Raw genomic sequence first — 20,031 nt, forward strand, 5'->3', positions numbered from 1 at the left:
TCATTTGCTCCTTGTGATCCTCCAATTCAGAACTTTTCCAAACCCTCTGTCATTTGTCATAATGTATAATCCCATTTTTCATCCCTGGTAGCTCTCCCAAGAAGACATGTGGCTAAACCAATCCCGTGAAGTGTTGATGAGTGCTGAGGAGTTACCATGTAACCCCTGAAAGTGGGAACCTAACAGTGTGGTAGGCCAGGAAATGAAGAATTTTAGGTAGGCCTACTTGTCACGAATCATCATAATATAAGCAGTAACATCCACCCAAACTTGTAAAGCATGTTTTGGATGAAGTAGGACTTTCTTTTAGAGTCTACTGCAGATGATCCAAAATCTTATGTGAAAAATAGGATAAGGAGTATTATTTTCCAGGCGCCTGGGTGGCTCAGTTGCTTAAGGGTCCAACTCTTGATTTCAGCTCAGGTCATGATCAGGGTGGTGAGACTGAGCCTTGCATCAGGCTCTGAGTTAGGGGTGGAACCCACTTAGGATTCTCTCTCTCCCTGTCCCTCTGCCCCTCCCCACCTGCTCATTCTCTCTCTTTCTCTCTCTCTCTCTCTCTTTCTCACAAAAGAAAAAAAAAAGATTATTATTTTTTTTTTTCAAATAAGGAAAGCAAGTCTTGGAGAGGCTGAGTGATTTCTTTCCTCCTGCTTTCCCTCAACACACCTCTTCCTTCCTTCTTCAATGTAACAGAAAGTTTCCTCCTTATAATTCCCCATTCATCCTAGCTCTGTCCTCAAGAACTGTCACTGAATATTATCAACCAAAAACCTAAAAAAAAACACTTTCAACCTCAGAACATCAGGTACCTAAAAAGCCCTATGTAAACTGCAAGACTCAATACAATATAAGCTATCTAACTTAACATAACTTCATCCATCGTTTTTTTGTTTTTGTTTCATTTTTTTTTTTTAGCAAAAATGACAACGTTTTTATTGTTGCTTGGGTTGTTGTGTTTTTTTTTTCCATTCAAAGAGGGCAGCTCCAATAATTTCTGAATCTGTGCTCCATTCTGTTCCAATAAAAAGTAACCAGAAGACCTAACTCATCAACCATTTCTGCAATTCAGGAATAAGCTAAAATTTCAAAGCAAATCATTGTTCCTAAGAATTGTTCTTCTGTCTGGCAGCGGAGGTGGGTGTGACATGGGCACAGCAGTGAACTATGGAAGCCTAAGCCATCCTCAGAGTGGTGCAGATCTCCCCTGTGAAACTGTGTCCAGAGCAGTGTTCACTGAAAAGCTCTTGTGATTTCAAGAGAAAGAACAGAGTTAATCTGGAAAGAGCTCCATGCATTATTGGAATTATTTTTAAAATAATCCCTCTCCCTTCCCAATTTTCCTACACCCCGTGCATCCTCAATCAGGGAGCCCTGCTGACAGTAGCAGATGCAGGGTCTCATTAGGTACCAGGACCCAGCAGGGCTGTGAAGTTGAAGGGAAATTGGCCCAGCCTCTCCAAGGAAATAAGCTAGCCTAAGGAGAAGAGAGGAATTCCAACAGTGGCTATTGTTCTGGGACAAAGGCATTCAGTCTGAGTTCAAACACAAAAGGGTCCTTCTGTCACAAAAGGGAATTTCCCAAGGAAGACTAAGTATTTCTGTGCAAGTATTTAGGGACTCAAAGGATGGAGAGCAGGACAGGAGGGCTCCTGATAAACCAAAATTAACTTTTGCAGAGGAGTTAAAATGAGCTGTTATGTGATGTTGGATAGGAAATATTTGGGTATCGTGGAAGAAGGAAAAGAAGAAAGGGTCAGAGAAGCTCAGGGTCCCCGGTGTTTGCATTGGGATTAAACACATCTCAAGAGCTTTCATAACAAAAAGATTGATGTTGAGTTCCACACTCTCCTGACATTTACCTCAACTACTAGGTATTAAATATTTACAAATCACTTGGGCTTGAATAGTGCTTCCTAATTCTTCTTCAAATTTTTGCCTTCCTCACATAGAGGGGAGTGTTACTATCATTCCTATTTTGTTGGTCAGGAAGTGGGAGAGGAGGTCATAAACGCCAAGTGACTTATTCAAGATGGCCAAGTTAATGGAAGAGTTGGGGCTGGCATGGGTGATAAAGATGCAGTCAGGCATGAACCCATATTCCCAGAGTAACCAATCCAGTCCCAGGAAAAATCACCTAATGAGACTAAAAGAAATTCAACAGGAAAGCAACTGCCTGCTTCCTTTCCAAAAAAAAAAAAAAAATCTATGATCTGTGTTTGCCATAGGCAAGACACTGGATTCTTCCCCCTTTCCATTTTTCAAATTTTGATTCTTTAATTTTGGTCACATGAGAAGGGCTGGAAGGGAAGAGGAGTAATGTATGACATAAATATGGCTGAAGGGATGCCTGGATGGCTCAGTGGTTGAGCATCTGCCTCTGGCTCAGGGCCTGATCCTGGAGTCGTGGGATCGAGTCCCATATCAGGCTCCCTGCATGGAGCCTGCTTCTCCCTCTGCCTGTGTCTCTGCCTCTCTCTCTCTTTCTGTGTCTCTCATGAATAAAATAAATAAAATCTTTTAAAAATAAATAAATAAATATGGCTGAAGACAAGGTGAAGTCTACAGCAGCCACGCCCTGATCATGCTTTCCATGTATGCTGAGCCATGAAAAGCTGTCATGTCAAGAACATGGCATATGCTCTATTTTCTATTTTACACAATAAAGCATCCAAGTTCAGATTCTCTATCACCTCTACATCTTTCTTGTATAGAGTGATCCCTCAACGAGGCATCACCCATTTCCTTTGCTGGATTTTGCAGTCAGATGATAATAATGACTAATAGTTATAGAGCATTTAGATGCACCAGACACATTATCAACACATCAAATCTATTTACTCAATCTTCATGGCATCATTATGAAGTGGTTACAATTATTACTACCATTTTACAGATGTAGAAATGGGGGTTCTGCATCCTTTTCATTCATGCCAGCCCCAACTCTTCCATTAACTTGGCCATCTTGAATAAGTCACTTGGCATTTAGGACCCCCTCCCCCACCTCCTAACCAGCAAAATAGGAAGGATAGCAACACTCCCCTCTTTGTGAGGAAGGCAAAAATTTGAAGAAGAATTAGGAGCACTATTCAAGCCCAAGTGATTTGTAAGGCTGATTACACCACAGGTAGTCAGCAACAGAGCAAGGACTTGAATCCACAGCTCAAGCTCACTGTTTTTTTTATTTTTTAAGATTTTATTTATTTATTTATGAGAGACACAGAGAGAGAAGCACAGACATAGACAGAGGGAGAAGAAGCCTCCCTGTGGGGAGCCTAATGCGGGACCCAATCCTAGGACCCTAGGATCACCACCTGAGCTAAAGGCAGACGCTCAACCACTGAGCTACCCAGGTGCCTCCACAGCTCAAGCTGTTAATCACTTAGGCACAGTAACATTCTCTCAGCTTCTGTCCATACCCTTATGTCAAGCCATGAGTTTGCACACAAGGATGCATGTTCTTGGTGTTCAATGTATCCACTTCCACTTCTTACAGCTCTTTTTCTCTTAGATGAGGCATTTCTTCACATGATCATATCCCAGATGTATATCCAGATGTATGACCAAGTCTTGATGGCAACTATTGAATGATTTTATTTCTTTGAATTAAAAATCTCTAGGTAACTGATTTATGTTTTCTGCATTGGTACTCAGATATACATGATTAAAACTGTAACCATATAATGTGGTATTTTACCCCCTTCTGATTTTTAAAAATGTGAATCTGAGCATCTTCCACTTTTTTACCTTTCTTTTTTATTTTTAAAGATTTATTTATTCATGAGACACACACACACACACACACAGAGGCAGAGACATAGGCAGAGGGAGAAGCAGGGTCTTCGCAGGAGCTCGATTTGGGACTCGATCTCGGATCCCAGGATCATGACCTGAGCCAAAGGCAGCCACCTAACCACTGAGCCACCCAGGGGTCCCCCCCCCCCTTTTTTTGGATTTATTTATTTACTCTTATATAAAGAGTCTACAAGCTATATAGCCCATGTGCCAGTCTGGCTCTTGGCTTGCATTTGTAGAGCCTGTATGCTAAAAATAGTTTTGTTTTGTTTTGTTTTGTTTTGTTTTGTTTTTAAGGTTGTAAAATAGCATAGAAAGAAGAGGAGGAGGAGGAGGAGGAGGAGGAGGGGAAGAAGGAGAAAAAGGAAAAAGGAGGAAGAAGAGGGACAAGTATGTATTAAAAAGCATATGTGACCTACAAAGCCTACAACATTTACTCTTTGGCCCTGTATAGAAAAAAACTGCTGATCTCATATTTTATATAACTCTAGGATTTGCCTGAAAAATGTATTTTCTTTTTCTCTAGGTATTTTGTTCTGTCCATTGCCATGATCAAATACTCTCTTCATCTGATCAGCTCATATCTGAGGAAATAAATCAAGATCATACGTATGATGGTGGCAATAAATAGTAGTGTGCTGGAGCTGGCTTGCATAACAGATCATGTGCATATCTTCCCAAGTCAGTATTTGATGACTTCGTCTTGGTACCTGGCAGCAAGCACAGTGGGAGTGTTTACACCATGGAAATTGGCAAACACTGCCACCTCTTACCTAACTATATGGGAGAAAAATACATCATAGTAACTCCTCATTCTTCAAAACTATCCTAGAGTCAAGATTAAAGTTGGGTATGTGTAGGAGATACATATAAAGACTGCCTTTTATAAAATATGTTGAGAGGGATGCCTGGGTGGTTTAGCGGTTGAGCATCTGCCTTTGGCTCAGGGTGTGATCCCGGGGTCCTGGGATCGAGTTCCGCATCAAGCTCCTTGCATGGAGCCTGCTTCTCCCTCTGCCTGTGTCTCTGCCTTTCTCTCTCTGTCTCTCATGAAAATCTTAAAAATAAATAAATAAAAATAAAATAAAAAATGTTGAGGAAGTAAGAGTTTACTTTTTTAAAATAGATTTTATTTATTTATTTGAGAGAGAGAGCATGCATGTAAGCATGAGCAGGGGGAGAGGCACAAGCAGACTCCCCATTGAACGCAGAGCCCAATGCGTTCCCAGAACCCTGAGGTCACAACCTGAGCCGAAGGCAGACTTTCAATCGACCGAACCACCCAGGTGTCCAGAGAAAGTAAGGGTTTAACTCAAGAGTCACAAACCCAAATATCTACAGTGGCTGGGCAGATAGAATAAACACCTGAATGGGTTGGATAATAAAAAAAAAAAAAATTGGAGATAACAAGCCTGTGCAAATAAGAGAACAAAATCAAAGATATTCAAATTTTTAAAAGAGAGAGAGAGAGAGAAAACAAGTCCTTTGCCAGTCAAGCTTTAAAACACTGCCTAATAATTTATGGCCAATGGCTTAAAGAAAACATTTTAAGGCAGAAATCTGTGCCTTTAAAAACATTCTTCTGCCTCTCCTGGGCATTGTGCTGTGTTGGTTTGAAAAGAAATAAAAAGGATTTTCATGAAATATAAGGAAAAGTGTACTGATGCAGGATTATTGAGTAAGGGATGAATTACTGAGACAGGTAACTGGCTCACCAGTCCTGGAGGATGTTTTCGACAGCATCACATTCATCTGAGGTCATTTATTTTTCTACAGAAGGTGGAGAGATTCATTGATAGGATGCCCCTAAGCATCCTGCCCCAGCTGTAGGAGTAGAAGCTTCCTCCTCTTTTTGGGGTAGAAGTTCTCCCCTTTTTTGGATATTTGTTAACTCTCTCAAAACATATGGGTGGCACTTCATTAGGTTGTTCCATTCAGGAGCTTTAAATGATCACAGACTGGAATCATAGATCTGCCTCTCAGAGTAAGAAATTTCCTTCCTCTTTCTGGAAATTATCAGACTGATAGATTTTTGTTGTTGTTGCTGCTGCTGCTGTTGTTGTTGTTGCTTTTGATGGGGAATCCTATATACATGTCAGAGAAGGCCCCAAACACAGCATGTATTTCTCAAAACTAAGCCAGGGCTCTCCAGTGGCTCTTGCAAGAGGAAGGGAGGAGTGAGAGGACAAGTAAAATCAATAGTGACCCCAGCGATCAGACTTATGGCAACTCTCAATTCAGGTTTTTAATAATGACTGGGAAGAGAGAAAGTATATAGATTTCTAAGTGTGCAAAAATGAGACATTCCAAAGAAATGTAAAGTGAGGTAGAGGTAAACTACAGGAAGCTCTCTTGCTGCCCTGCAGAGGGACACCAGAGGAAGGGCTGCCCCTTCCATGAAGATGAATGCAAAAAAATGCATTTAGGGAAAGATGACACCTACAGAAAAAGAGTGTGAACCACCCTTGCAGTCACAGAAAAGCATGGAGGAAGCAAGGATGCTGTATTCTAAAGATACCATCGAAGGTGGGCAAACAATTCTGCATCGGAAAGTCTGTTTTGTTCTTTTTGTCCTCCATCGACATTGCATCTATTAGGTGTTAGGATCAGGAAATACTGTAACTAAAGTGGTTTAAAATCAAATGACTAAAAAGCCTTTTGTATGTTTGCTTTTACAATTGCCGTGGACTGAATATTCGTGTCCCCCCCACACCAAAATTCCCATTTCGAAATCTTAATCCCCAGGGTGATGATTTTAGGAGATGGGGCCTCTGGGAGGTGCTGCTTCTTCATAAATGAGATTAGCGCTCTAATCAAAGAGGCCCAAGAGATAGAACTGTTGAAATCACTGGGAGGTGCTGCTTCTTCATAAATGAGATTGGCGCTCTAAAAAAAGAGGCCCAAGATATAGAATTGCTGAAATCACTATATGGAACTCCTGAAACTAATACAACACTGTATGTTAACTCTACTGGAATTAAACTTTTTTAGAATGACAAAAACAGAAAATAAAAAAATAAAAATAAAGGAGGCCCAGAAAAGCTCCCTTGCCCCTTTTGCAGTGTGAGGACATAGTGAAAGTACAGCTGTGTATGAACCAGGATGTGGGCTCTCACCAGACATTAGAATGTGCCAGCATTTTGATCTGGGACTTCCCACCACTGCAAGAAATAAATATTTATTGTTTATAAGCCACCCGGTTTATAATTTTTTCTTATAGCAGCCTGAACAGACAAGGGAACAATCAATAGTCACTTATCAGGAAACTGGAGACCATTAGGTGTATGCATAACCATGTGACAGAGTCACTGTTGAACCAGAGCGAAAGCTCACTGCATGCTAATGGTGGGGGCTGCCATTTGGTTCTAAAATTTAAGGCAAAAGTCCTGAAGGATGAGAAATTTCTCAATGTTTTCTACATGGCACCATATGTGCAAACTTTTAATGTAATTCTTGTGTACATTCAAGTCAACAAAACTCCTAAGAAAAGGTCAAGAGGTTCTACGAGCAGATGTTAGGACAATAGAGCCATTCTGCCTTTAGGATAACAAACTCGAGCTGTTCATGGAAGACAGGTACAGTATCCAGTGTTCTCACTTGCCTGCTGGGTATCTGGTCGTTCCACTAACATAACCCAAAATGCAAATTAAAAGACCTGCTTTTTCTCTTATGAATATTAAGGAAGGTATGGAGTTGGCCACTTGGCCCAGAGCCTTTGGGTTCTCAGTGATTGCATTATGGAAGCAGAAATTCTTCTTTCTGGATCTTTCTGTTCAAATGTACTGCAAGGAAACCTCTGATTTGGGAGGCCTGGGTAGCTCCAGTGGTTGAGCGTCTGCCTTCAGCTCAGGTTGTGATCCTGGAGTCCTGGGATCGAGTCCCACATCAGGCTTCCTGCATGGAGCCTATTTCTCCCTCTGCCTATGTCTCTGCCTCTCTCTCTCTGTGTGTCTCTCATGAATAAATAAATAAAATCTTTTTTTTTTTAAAGGAAACCTCTGATTTATAGGAACAGAGTATGTGAGGGCAATCCCAATGAGGCTTAATCTTCAAAAGACACAGATCTTAAAATGACACCGAGCATCTGACTGTGTTTCATTATCACTCAGAGTCTGGAAATTGCAAATAACACAGAGGTAATTATGAAAACACACGTGACACGGTTTCCTTGGCTTCTCGATCAATGTTCTGATACCTGGCCAGCATCACTCTAGGTAACTGATGGCTGTAAATGCAAGCTGGAGTAACCAGACCATATTAGGAGAAAGCTGAGTGAAGGGTCACACACAGGTCTGTATTTACAGGGCTGTGCATCCGCGGAGGAAGTCACACATCTCATGGAGCCTGATTTGCAGCAAAGGTGCAAGTAGTGATTCTCCATCTCCTGATAAACTGAGACCCTCTTGGAATCTCTGAATACACCATTAAATTAACAGCAAGTTGTCCAGCGACTGAGGCACACTGAGAGGGGCAGGACTCTGTGAGTTTTGTGGGTGTCATCATTACTATGTTGGCAGGTGGTACTGAAATTGCTAGAATCTTTGTTTTAGTTTGTATGTCTCAGACCAGGGCAACAGTACTGTTGTTATACCATAGGGCCCAATGAAAGAAACATCGGGCTTTCTTTTTTCTTTTTTTTTTTTTTTTTGCTCAGGAAATCCTTCCTACAAAAAGGTAATGTGCCAGGGAAATTCATGTCTTTGCTTCCATTTATTTCCAGATTTATTAGGAAGAGAAGCTGATTAAATCAGCCTTGAAAGAAGGTTCATCTACTTCTCTCACACTAAAAATTTGCTAGTATTTCTCATTTCCCTCTTAAAGCAGACAGATCCATTTAAGCAAAGATCAATGTTAATGCAATTCCCTGAACTAGAAAGATGTACGGGTTCCTAGAGCTACACAAGGAGATGATCATGAACTGTCACTTGTCTTGGTCCTTCTTCCAGCCTGCGGGCCGACTCTTCTGGAGAAGAAGGATCATCTCACTCATTCAGTTACAAAATAACTTTTCAGTTACTCTTAATATGTTTGATATGGCATTAATTCCATTGTTTATCAGTAAATAGAAATGTACTGCTATAATTGCTCAATGGGTTTAACGTTTTCCTTTAATTTTAATCTTATTACTATTTTTTAAAATGTTGGTAGAGTTTTTCCTGAACAAACCAAACCCTAATAGATGCTACACATAGATTAATCTGGAGCATATAAAGGCAGTTTAATCATGAGTATATGCAGAGCTTTCAGCCACTTTTATCAATTTACCCTAAGAAAATTATTAAGAGTTGAATAAAGATTTAGTATGTCAACATGGATACTTTGTAATAGGTAAGTAGAAAGCAACATATATAGTCAACAACTATTTTATATTCATTCCTTCCAGATGTACTCTAATGCAATGAAGAATAATCATGAATTTTTTTCTTTTTTTTTCCTCTTCTCTCCCCCCCTCCTCCCCACCTCTTCTTCTTCCTTTCTTCCTTTCCTCTCCTTTCCTTTCCTTTCCTTTCCTTTCCTTTCCTTTCCTTTCCTTTCCTTTCCTTTCCTTTCCTTTCCTTTCTTCTTTCTTTTTTCCCAATAAAGATGTCTGTGGTGGTATATTTTAAAGTAAAAAAGGCAGGTGACAATACAGAATATATAGTGTGGCCCTATCCTTGCTTTAAAAATATATATCAGCATATCCATGCTCCCATAGGTACTTATACAAACAAAATAACCTAGAAAAACATACCGATTATTTAAACGTAGTTGTTTCTGTGTGGAGAGACAAAAAGTGATTATTTTTTCCCTCTTCTTCCCTCTATTTTTTTCCCCACAAGAAATACATTTTATACGTTATTAGGCATTTTCTGTTGAATGAGATGTTGAAAGGACTTGTTTGCCAGAATTTTAACTACTGGATGCTTGCAAAAGAATACCTGTTCACTTCGCTAAGTCACCCAAACCTTGCACTCCCTTCTTGGCAATCCAATGGCCTTCTCTTAGAGAAGTTACACTCTGACTCTATTCAAACAAGCTCTGCCTGTTGTAGCAACAGCTGACATCCTGTCCCATTCCCCTGAACGTGAAGACTCCTGCATTCTCTGTATTTAGATCAGGGAGTTGTTTGTTTGGGAGTGGGTTTTTCCTCCCTCTCCTTTTTAACTTGCTCTAAAAATATATGCACAGAAATAAAGATGACGGAACACAAAAAATTCGGTCCTCATCCTTCCGTGGTCTGGGAATTGTGGTCTGGAAATTCAACACAAAGGATTTGTTTTCTGAAGCATCTGGCATACGCAGGAATCGTGAAGACCAGAGAGGAAGGGGGATGGTGAAGTGATTTGCTGTCTGGGAAAGCCAAATTCGTGCATCAGGAGGCCACAGGATGGCTCTGGAACCGCCCAGGGAAGGAAAAACAGTTTCTTGAATTTACTGTGTAACTTCAAGGCAGAGAATTCCAAAGAAAAATCAAAGACAAAAATTTCTTCCAGGGATCCTGTTATTACTACTTTGGTGCCCAGCAATAGACTAGAATGGCATTAAGGACCTAGCTTGTGATGCCTGGGTGGCTCAGTAGTTGAGCATCTACCTTTGGCTTGGGTCATGATCCTGGGGTCCAGGGATCAAGTCTTGTATCAGGCTCCCTGGAGGGAGCCTGTTTCTCCCTCTGCCTATGTCTCTGCCTCTCTCTTTCGGTCTCTCATGAATGAATAAAATCTTTAAAAATAAATAAATAAAGACAGACAGACAGACAGACAGACCTAGGTTTGTTTCACTGCCTTCTGGTTTTACAGAGCATGTTGTGGGGACAACAGCCTCAGGCATCTGAGTCCCCAGCCATGTAACTTCACAGCTGCAGGACCCCAAGTGAGGCATTTACACCTATCTCTCTGCGCTTATATTTTCCTTTTCTAAAAATATTAGAAATAATATTCCCAACCTTGTACTGACCTCGTAATTGTTACTAATTATATATGTAGTGGGTAGTACAGTATTTTGCACCCAAAAGGAAAATAGTAAAGGCTAGCTATTACTAATAAGATAAATGTAAGTAATAAAAATATTATTATTTCTAACATTGGTTATAATACTATCTTCTAGTTTGCTTGATTTTTTTTTTTTTTAACTCTGAATCAAGGGAATGCCTGAAAAAAATTCAGAGGACAGCCTTCCAGGGGTTAGTCAAGGAGGTCTGGGTCAGAGCTTATACCTAGCAAGTACTTCCAATGATCTGTTCTCCCCAACTTTTTAAATTAGCTGCTAGGGCAAACCTCCAACAGCCCCATGATTGCAGGAGGAAGTAAGAGAGACAGCATAAGCATTCTCTTTCTTCCATGCATGGTTGCAGAATCTAGTTGCATCTCAGGCTTAAGTCTTAAATTATTCCTTTCATTGTCTGTTATTAGTTGACCAGACTGCTAACTGAGAAGCCAAATCTTTTTTTTCTTTAAGACTACTTAAATTTATCGATCTTTGCATGTCAAGAGTTGGATCAATATTCTCTACATAAACCACTACGTTCCTTCTGTTTATCTACCAAGTACATTTTATTCTACTTCTCTGGCAGTATCTTGTGGTCGTCTGTGAGCTGTGAAGAGGCCCTCTCTTGTGCTTGATGGCTCGGTATTTTGGTTATTCTGAAAGTCTTATGAAAATATGTTGATATAGGTTTGTAAAGAAGAAAACTGAAACAGACTGAGGGGAAATTGGGGACCAAATATCTTTCTCATCTTTATATTGCCACTGAAAGCCGAGAGGTGGCTTACCAGCTGCCACACATGCCATTGGCTTGAAATAGCATGGAGAGGTCTGTGCTGGCCTCAGGATCCCTGTCTGCCAAGTGCCTACTTGTGAACTTGGAGAACTCCTCATTTGTCTAGGTTCTATTTCCTCTTTAGATGTACAGGCTGGCCAAGTCCTTGTATGAAAGCTATTAAATGAAAAAATAAAAATAAAAAAACAACAACAGTAACAAAAGAGAAAGCCATCAAATGGTTCTTTCTAAGTTTTAAAGTTTTTACTTTGTAAATCTCCAGCAATCACGGGACGTGAACAGAAACCTCCAGTTTCAGTTTTTCAAATAAATCAATCATAGACCTGATGATTTTCATTATTAAGAAGTATTAAGAAATCTCATGTGATCTTTCCAGGCCAAACTTCTCTACCAGAGACAACTTATTCCATTACTTAGGGTAATAATTCTTCCTTCTTTCTTTCCCTTCTTCCTCCCTCCCTTCTCCTTTTTCTTCCTTCCTTTATTCTTTCCTTCCCTCCTTTCATCCCTTCATTTCTCCTTCATTTATGTATTTATTAAAATGCATCCCATAGGGACCCCTGGGTGGTTCAGTAGTTGAGCCTCTGCCTTTGGCTCAGGTCATGATCCTGGGGTCCTGGGATGGAGTCCCAGAATGGACTCCCTGCAGGGATCTTGCTTCTCCCTCTGCCTATGTCTCTGCCTCTCTCTCTGTGTCTCTCATGAATAAATAAATAAAATCTTTAAAGTAAAATAAAATAAAATAAAATAAAATAAAATAAAATAAAATAAATAAAATAAAATAAAATAAAATACACCCCAGAAAGAGACTGCTCTATCCCTAGCACCTAAAACAAAACTAGGCACAGAATGAGCCTCATTATTTGCTGTTTGAATGAAAATATAAACAAGGTCCCTTTGCTCACAGAGCCACAATGTCATTACTCCTCAGTAATTAACATGGCAGCAATTATTACTATACCACAGTATTACTACCATGCCAAGCAATTGTTTTTGATCATTATTTTACAACTGTAACTCCACAGTGACAATGCTGCTGACACAGTGCAGTAGTCACTGTGCCACCTGCTTGGGGTTGGGGCAGGTGACCCAATAGGCAGGATAGATGCAACTTGCCCTTGTTTTCTCAGAGCTTACAGTTGAGAGATGGTGAGAACCACTGAGCAGATAATTATACAAGTAATAAAACTGTTATATGTTCCAGGGTGGAGATGCATAAGGACGTTCTGAGAACATATACAGGGAGACCTAATCTTGTGGGGGGGAGGAGGGAGTAGAGAATGGGGCCAGGTCAGGGTAAGGTGCCCTGAGTTAGTGACAATTACACTGCAATCTAAAGGGTGGGCCAAAGCTTGTCAAAGGGAAATTAAGATCTAGGCAAGGAGGCAGCATGTGGGAAGCCGTGAGGTGAGAAGCAGCACATCTGGGAACTGCTGAGAGCCTTGGAAGGAATGCAGTCAACACAACAGAATAAAGATGGCGAGCAGTGGAAATTGAGGAATATTTAGAAGGTGGAACTGGCAGGGCTTGATAAATAAATTCATGAAGGGATAGAGACAGAAGACTCAAGGAATGCCTCAGGATTCTGGCCTTAGTAATTAAGTGGCTTTATCTTTAACTCATTTTTAGAATTTTAATTCATCGTCTTAGTGTCTTTGGGGAGAGGGTGTTGCAGAGAGAAAGATGCTATAAATGTGCACCAATTCCTTAGCTTGCCCAGCAAAGCCCCACAATGGTCTGATCTTTCCTTCTCTCTCCCATCCCTTCCCCAACACTATGCTTCAGGCAAAAGCTCACAGTTCCCAGGCATTTGCTTGTTTTTCCTTTTCAGATCTCCTCTGTAGGGGAAAATCCATCCACCATTTTCCATGTAATTAACATTTTAGCTTGTAACAACACCAATAGTCACTTCCTCTCTGACACCTCTCAAAATAGGACTGACACCTTCCTTCTTCATTCCCTCCTGCACTTCAAAGCAGCAAACTTTCAACTTAAACGCTAGACAGGCAAAGAGGTATATTTGCAAAAGAGGGTCACTTGTGTATAAATGAACCTGGCTGTATTGTACATTGGGTGGGGCTGGGGAAGATGTGTCTAATCAGAGACAGTCTGTCCTACCTAAAAGGCTTTTCAGCTTCAACTAGTCATTACAATGGGAATTTGGGCTAATGTTAGTAGATCTGAGCTCTTCAAAAGCAGCTCAAAATCTAAGGTGTGTGTGTGTATGATCTCTCAATTTTTCAATATTGACAAAAGAACACTTACTTTTTAAACTCTGAGCAGGCCATTATAAATATGCCAGTTTGTAACTTCTGCTCTTCGGATTTCATCTTCATTTTGCTTCTTTTTCTCATCTCTTCTAATCATCTTTATCATGTTTATTCATCTCATAGGTCTACACATAAGCTTCTTAAAGGCAAACAGTATGGCATATTCATTCACTACTGCATCCTACGGCAGCATCCCAAGCCTCTGGATGCCCAGGGTGGGACAAATATTGTGTCTGGCACATACCAGGGGCTGAACAACTACTGTGAATTAATGCAGTTATACTGTTAATCAATCCATAGAGATTTGCTAAGTGTCTGCAACAAGAAACAACTCGGTGGGCTCCCAACTGCCCCAACACCAACTGAAACTCTTTCATTAGTGATTTATTTGTTGATCTGGTTTCCCTTGGTGTCACCCTCTGCAGGTAACCCACAAGGTGCTTATCATTCCTTGACCAAAATCAAATCCATCTTTTCATGTTTCTTCTCTCCTAAATCACAGTCCTCGAATGCCAGTCACTGCTCTGACTTTTGATAATGTTGCCAATACAGTTTGTAAAGCATGCTCTGACCCTTAGAGGAAAGAAGCTGCAGAAAAGGGACCTGATTATAAAATAATTGAATACACCAAGGTGTATCTGGCCTTCTGTTTAAACAGAATTGACTCACAAAGGGTCACGAATGCTCATTTGTTCAGAGAAGAAGGATGCTGAGAGATAAGGATGAGAAGCAGAAGGGACATTTCCATCTGTCATGAGACGTCAGGCAGAAAATGAAGAGCTGGCTTCTATTTTACAAGCAGAACCAGCTTGATGCATAAGCAAAGGGAGCTGTGATTTAAGAATGTGGAAAGGCTTCTGGTAAATTGAAAAGAACCTTGCCCCCTCCCTGCAGCCAGACCTCTGACCCAAACTACAATTCAGGCATCCCAAATGCACAGAATCAGCTAGTTCCTTCAACATTACAACGGTGTTTCCTAAGGAAAGGATTCCTCGTCTAGGGTTAAGGGATTCCATCTAATGACAAACCAATGATCACCCACTGCAGCTTTGGAGAACAAAAGAAGGAAGGACAGTCACAGAATGGAGACGTTCTGCTGGAGGGGAGAAAGAAGTGAGACGGCATATAAGCAGAAGGTCAAGTGAGGGCCCGAAGTGATCTCAGGGTAAGGAACACTGGGAGTAAATGTGAAAAGACAAATTGAATTTTGATGAAATTTGATAGGCTGTGAATGTATTGTCCACATTAACAGGACACCTGAAAAACCACATGAGGGTATTATCACTAACAAAAGAATTTTAGACAGACACATTGGCAGAGGACGTAATTTGGGACAGGAGGGTTTTATGAAGCCCTTCAAGTGACTCCTTACATGTGTTTATTTCCACTTTTTTATACAACTCTTTCAGATAGCCATACAAAGTACATCTTAAAAGTTAGGCTTTTTATGTAAGAGGTCTGTCCCCACAACTGTGTCTCTACCTGCAGAGGTGAAAATACTATTCTTGGCACTGGAAGAAAATGTCTGGTCTTACAGCTGGCCCCATTTTTCCTTTTCCCTCATGCATCTGGCTCATGATTAAAGCTTTATTCCCTTGTGTACGCCAATAGAATATTTTATTAAAAATAAAAACAAGTTCTCAACATAGCAGTTCAATTAGTTCTTAGCTATATCATCCCGAGCTACCTACTTAAATTCTGTAAGCTTCTATTCCTTTTTCTATAACATGAGGATAATAAGAGTATGAGGATTAAAAGAAATATCAGGTTAAGGGTCTAGTTCAGTGTCTGCTCACAATGGTGCCCAATAAATGTCAGCAATTATAATCTGGTAGCTTTTCTCACCCATTCTCATTTATTCATCTTGTTCTAGCTTAAAGCAGTTAACCACAAATGGGGCAACGCAGCACACTGCTCACCGTGTCACTTAACATGTTCTAGGGAATATTGGCATTACAATCTGCTACCTATTATTGGTGACAACCTCATTTGCTCTTGCCTACAAACCTCCCTGAAACACTACCTCATGTATTTGTCTCATTAAAAACAACACGCAAAGTAAGAAAAAAAGAACATCAAATTTAAAAAGATAATTAACAAAAGCCATGCCTAGTAGAAGGGTAGGTTTACTTGGTTCATTAGACAAAAAGGTAATGAAAAATCCAATTTGATCTCAGGTCAGGCTACTTGGTTAAGTTAAAGTTCCTAGAAACACTGGGGTTAGCAAAAAGCAAACACATATGTATATATTATATATTATTTTAAATAAATGTTATATAATTAATATACATACATATATGTATCTATAAAATATATTAATTATATATTTTAAAATATATTGATTTATATATCATTTATATAAGTATACATATAAGCATATAAATATATAACATTAATTTTATATATTATATATAATATATAAATGTAAAAATATTTATATTATATATATATATAAAATTTAAAAATCACATCTCTGAGATGGAAGGAAGTTGTAACAAGTGATTGAGCTAGAATTCAGACCCAGGTTAATCTAATTCCAAGACCTATGCTCTTAAGAGCAATGGTATATTATCTCTATGGCTCATTATATTTCAGAGATGCTGTCAAAGAGATCCCTAAATTAGGAGGTATTCTGGACTAGATAACCTTCCAGTTCCCAATCCTCCAAATGGTTAAGATTCCAGAATCCATGATGAACTTATCTAAAATAGTCATTCCCTCCCCTCTCCCCAACCCCAGTATCATTTTCTCTTTTCTATCTTTGCTTTAGTTTTCAAAATAATACTTAATGCACCCAGCATCAAAGTATCTATATGTGTGTTTGTTTTGTTTCTTTCATTAAAATGTAGACTCCATGAGGCCAGAAACTTGATATTATTCATATCTGCATCTCTAGTACTGGATTAGAACAATAAGAATAGATGAGAACAAATATTATAATTTATTCAATGGATGGATGGATGGATATGGATGGATGGATGCATAAGGTGGACAGATTTATTTTGGTGCAGGACACCCACTTGGGTAATGATGTGGGAAAATTTCAGAGGGTGCTTATATTCACAAGGCAGGCTTTGGGAACCTTATCTGAATGGGCAGAAGATGATTATAAGAGGGTAAAAGGAGTTAAAGCTGGAGAAGCTAGAGCCAACACATGGAGAGCCACAAATGCAAGGTACCTCGTAAAAGTAATAACATGAAAACCATCTTTCTTCGGTTGGGTTGAACAAGTTGGGCTGGCACTTGCAGTAAAGCCCAGGAAAGAATCATTTCTACTTTTAGGGTCTATAGTAGCTGACCTAGATGGAAATCACATTCTGTCCAATTCCCTAGCTTGAGGTAATGGAGCTTTTATTTTCCTCAAGACAATTAGCTTAGGACCTGAGATAGAAAGCAAAGAGAAAATCAACTGCTATATTCCCTGTGGCACAGAGATTAAAATCTAAGGCCTGAGGGATAAAGAAATTTAAGTTCCAAGGTCCAATTTTTGCCTGCCTGTATAGTTCAGTCACATCTTTAAGTTGTCTTTTCTACATAGGAGGAATCTAAGTTGTCTTTTCTATATAGGAGGAATCTCATCTTTTGCTCCATGGTACAGGATGGAATATGAGGTCTCTAACTACATATCCCTTTCCTATGAGATGTCAGAATTGACAGTAACCATGGCCACAGTTTATTGGTGCTTTCTCAAATGCCTGGCTTTGGGCTGGGGACAAGGTGGGTAGGTATTCATTAGTCCATAATCCTCTAACAACATTGCAAAATGCTAATTTTCAATTTCTCAAGGTCACACTTTCACTCAGTGGGGAAAGATGGATTCAAAACAGATCTATCAGGTCCCCAAACCTGTTTTCTACTGAAAGGACCACATTCCTACATGATATTGGGTAATAGGTTCTCAGCTGCCAAGGCCACTGAGCAATGATTAAGGGGAATTGTGGGATGGGAGCAGGGTGAGGTACAATGGCAGGGTGAAGAGGAGGCTGAAGAAAAAGAGTGAAGGAGTCCAAGAAGATCCTGCTGGAGCTCAAAAGAAGAGTGAAGAGTAACTCAGAGACAGGACACCTGGGCCAGGAGATTGTTGAATCAGGCTAAGTGGCCAGATGTGGCAGCTGTATTCAAGTATTTGAAAGGTCACAAAGAATAAAGAACTAATTCATTTTGTGTTTCAAAGGAGGGTAAAATTAAGAAGTAGAGCAACCAGATTTTTATTCATGAAAGCACTCCAAATCCCCCAAGATGTTTCTAATGTCCATTTCTAGTTTCCTTGGCCTAATCCTCTTCCCTTCATCTATGAAAAGCTCTCCCATATTCCAACCACAACATGGGGGCGTCCTTCCTTCCTGGCCACTGTGACCTGCAGAGGTATAGACACTCGATGGAAGTTAAGTGATCCAGGTCTCTCCTCCGCACAGGGAACAAAGGAAATGGAAAGAACAAATATCAAACTCTTTATAATCATGAAGCAGGATGTACATGGGAGTTTGGGAAGTTACTCCAGGGGCTGAGTGTTCTGCTAAGTGGGGAAAGCCAATCTGAAAGAATGAAGAAGAGCAGAGAAAATCCCAGATGAAGAGAGGGAAGGAGGATTGTAAAGAAGGCAGAGAGAGGGCTGGAGATACTGAAATTGACCTATTTGTAGTATTCAAACCTCCATTCTGCTCACCCCTGAAACCTACCCTTCCCAAGTTTTGTCAAGAGGGCTAAAGAATGTTGATTTTTTTTCCAAACTAGTTTGAGTTGGATTCTGCACTTGCAACCACAAGAACCCTAGCATAATCATTAGTGAACCCCAATGCACATAGGTTGAGATGGGGGCATGAGTTACCCACCTCTGGACATATTTAAGGAAGAATATAAGACATAGTTCTCAATTAAGGTGATCTCTGCACACTGATTTGGTACTCCTCCGAAGTCTAAATTCTAGGAGAGCTGCAAGATGGTCAAGAACATGCCCTTCATTTGTGCCTCAGTCACTTCTGCATGGGTCATTTGCTTCATTATCTCCAACCCCATTAACAACTGAGAGAATGTGGCAATGGCCCACTTACAAGACCTCCTGGGGAGATTGCACAATCACTCTGGTAAAAAAAAAAAAAAAAAAACCAAGAGGGAGGCAAGAGAATTTACCTTTGTTTCCATGCCAAACCATGGCACAGTGTGCAACTCTTCTTAGGTCCCTTATAGAACTGAACATGCTGCCAGGGTTACAGTTGGAGGACAGCCAGACAGACTCACAGCTACTACTCGATTGCAAACCTTAATGCTATGGCCTCCAAAGGGGGCTCAAGAGGCTAGTGTGGTCACCTCACTTTCCTCAGGGAAGTTGTCTTTAATGAATAAGGGAATCTAGACTGTGTATCTACTTGTTGCCTGCACCCATCTTATTCTTTAAGGCCAGCACAGACCCTCCTTAGCATCAACCCACTTAAGATGAGGAAGTATTTCTGATGTCTTACAGCTGTTGTACATAACAATAAGGAATGAAGGAGTTTATAACCAGTTGTGGCCAAGAGTTCTCGAGTTCCTATTCTCGATGGAGATCATAATAGACCCACCCAGTATTAGAGGATATACACAAGCTCAACAGTTTGTGGCTTAGCCTCTTTTCTACATGAAACCCAAAGCAGGGTTTAGAGGACAGAGTGGGTGGAGACACGGCCAACAGAGTTAAGACCAACCTAAAACTATTCAAGCATTTCTACCTGTTTATGAATACTTAGAAGTTTTCCCTGGCCATTAGTCATGACTTCTTGAGATGAGATTGGCGGTCTGCTTTGAATCTTTATTTCACAAATGAGCCCACCTCCTCCCCAAAGTGGGAGTCACTTCTTGATACCTTAAGAATTAAAAATCACATTGAACATAGTGATGCATATTCAGAAGAGGCTTTATAATACTGAGGGACCACAGCTATCACTGGGAGTCCGTAAAGTTAACAATTGCTGCTCTGTCAGAAACTGCAGCAGTGTCCTTGGTGCTCCTAAGAAGATCCAGCCCTTAGGCTGGGATCCACGGACTCTCTCTTGTCCGAGACTAACTCCAATGTCTTTCATTCTGAACCAGTCTAATAAATGCTTATTTGGTTGGCCCTCCAGTATACCCCACAAGCCTATAAGTTCCTTGTGGGCAGGTCTATGTCTTCACTCATCTCTGAATGTAATAATCCTTTCCAACACTTCGTAGGTCCTCAGTAACTGTTGATTTTCA

General features: G+C 40.2%; 1 protein-coding gene and 1 long non-coding RNA gene across 4 annotated transcripts in view; one reads left to right on the forward strand and one right to left on the reverse strand.

The window, feature by feature from the left end:
* Window positions 1-20,031, reverse strand: part of SNTB1 (syntrophin beta 1) — a 239,037-nt gene that overhangs the window by 177,213 nt on the left and 41,793 nt on the right. The window lies entirely within an intron of this gene.
* Window positions 1-20,031, forward strand: part of LOC144283247 (uncharacterized) — an 83,673-nt gene that overhangs the window by 32,228 nt on the left and 31,414 nt on the right. For 2 of the 3 annotated variants that reach the window (XR_013351670.1, XR_013351672.1), the window contains exons 2-3: window positions 4,093-4,185; window positions 4,322-4,404. This is a non-coding gene — a long non-coding RNA (uncharacterized LOC144283247). Of the gene's footprint in view, window positions 1-4,092; window positions 4,186-4,321; window positions 4,405-8,099; window positions 9,956-20,031 lie in introns of those variants that run through there. The other variant, XR_013351671.1, reaches the window with a different exon arrangement.

Source organism: Canis aureus, chromosome 14 (assembly GCF_053574225.1).
Source record: "Canis aureus isolate CA01 chromosome 14, VMU_Caureus_v.1.0, whole genome shotgun sequence".
NCBI lineage: Eukaryota > Metazoa > Chordata > Mammalia > Carnivora > Canidae > Canis > Canis aureus.